We start from the raw sequence: 2,111 nt of genomic DNA on the forward strand, positions 1-2,111 counted from the left end.
AAATTGGGTCTGTTGGCGACAAAACCCATGTCTCCACACGAGTAATGGGCACCTATGGTTATTGTGCACCAGAATATGCAATGACTGGCCAGCTCACCCTAAAGTCCGATGTCTATAGTTTTGGAGTGGTCTTCTTGAGCTTATCACGGGGCGCAAGGCCATTGATAATACACGTGCTCCCGGAGAGCATAATCTGTTGCATGGGTATCTTTCTCTTCCAAGTTCCAGCATCTTATGCTTACGCGAAATGACTGATATATTTTATTTTGTTTGTAGGCAAGGCCGCTTTTCAAAGACCGTAGAAAGTTTCCAATAAGGCTGACCCGCTACTGCAAGGTCGTTACCCGATGCGAGGCTTATACCAAGCTCTTGCAGTTGCTGCAATGTGTTTGCAGGAACAAGCTGCTACAAGGCCTCTAATAGGCGATGTTGTGACGGCCCTTACTTACTTAGCCTCAGAAACCTATGATCCAAATGCACCTAGCAATCAAAGTACAGAGTTGGTTCAACTCCTAGACTTAAAGATGCTCAAAGGAGTATGGAAGATGGATTGGACAGCCCAAATGAGCGACGGCAGCACGGTTCCCCTTCCACCCATAGAAATTCACCCAATTACAGGAAGGAATCATGCTAGGGAATCGAGCACCGGTGTGGAGTTAGGTAGGAACGATGCCAGTGGGGGGTCAGGGAGGAAATGGGGTTTGGATGATTCAGAACGACATGAATCTCACAGGGACAGCCCTCTGAATGCTTCGAGAGCAAGGGAAACTCTGCGTAATCATGATCTCGACAGAGAACGTGCTGTCGCAGAGGCTAAAGTATGGGGTGAGAATTGGAGGGAGAGAAAACGAGTTAATGCGATGGGCAGCTTTGATGGTACAAATGACTGATGTTACCCGTTCCGTTTCTCTTTCAAGTGAAGACACATTGAATCATTTTAAGGGTTGTCAATGGAAAAAAGAAGTAAACGTCGATTCCTTACCTTCAATCTCGATTTCCACCCCAAGAAATAAGAGTCTATACCTGTTGTTGCTTTTCCTGTGGTCATTCATGTAGTTTAAAAGAGTATTAAACTGAAAGCGACTGAGAGAAGAACCACAGGTAAAAGAGGGGACTGACGGCAGTCGAATGACTTCGAGGCGTTAACGGGTAATTTCCTCGGACGAAATGAACCTTTTTCGAGATTCATGTTACAGGAGATGTTCGGAAGATGCATAACTTTTGTCCCATATATTATCTTTGTATGTGGGGAAACACTTGGTGGGTTTTGTGTGGATGTTGTCATCGGTGTTGCTGCATCTTTTGTAGCAGTACAGCTTTTATTATATATGTATGGAGTCGTGGTCAATCATTTCAGCTTATACACGAGTTTTTATAATACTCATTGTTATTTTTTTGGATGATCGTTATTAGAGAGATGACAAACCTAAATCATTAGTCATTTCAAATCACTTGTTTGGATCATTTCATTTTCGAATTACCAAATCAATTCAAATTCAAGATATTAACTTGTATTATCAAAATTTTCGGATCAAATCATATTTAAGTTAAATCTAATCTAAATCCAAGTTAATTATGTTAGGTTTTCGAATTCATTCAATCCTATAGATGAGTTGGGCAAAGTCGGAACTTACTCTTCATTGTTACGACTTCCAAGGGTCGATAGTCCATATATTTTTCTTGTTGGGTCGAGTAATAAAAAAATAATATTCTTTAAGCAATCTTGAATTTAAATCCAATTGGATAAAAAAATAGTGCAGATAAACTTTTAATTTACCCCTCATTTAACTCAACTTCATAGTAAAAAAAAATATTATTGTACATAGAGAGAGTACTTAAATCCAAATCCAACAAGTTTCAACTTCATCCAATTTAAACAATATCATTATTGTACATAGAGATGGTAAATTAATCCCAATCCATCAGGTTTCAACTTCATTCAATTTAACAAGATCAATTTTTTATTTAAAAAAATTAAATTCAAGTCGGATCACACAAAGATCAAAGCTGGGTTATAATTATAGTGTCAAACCAACTCATTAGGATCAAACTGTTTTTTTTTCCTAAAAAAAATCAAATTCAAATTAGATCACGTAAAGATCAAAGTTAGG

General features: G+C 38.6%; 1 pseudogene; it reads left to right on the top strand.

The window, feature by feature from the left end:
- The first annotated feature begins 8 nt into the window (after positions 1–8).
- Positions 9–1,262, top strand: LOC120191931 (annotated as a pseudogene).
- The last annotated feature ends 849 nt before the right edge of the window (positions 1,263–2,111 follow it).

The sequence above is a fragment of the Hibiscus syriacus genome, unplaced genomic scaffold (assembly GCF_006381635.1).
Source record: "Hibiscus syriacus cultivar Baekdansim isolate YM2019G1 unplaced genomic scaffold, ASM638163v2 tig00116971_pilon, whole genome shotgun sequence".
Classification (NCBI taxonomy): Eukaryota; Viridiplantae; Streptophyta; class Magnoliopsida; order Malvales; family Malvaceae; genus Hibiscus; species Hibiscus syriacus.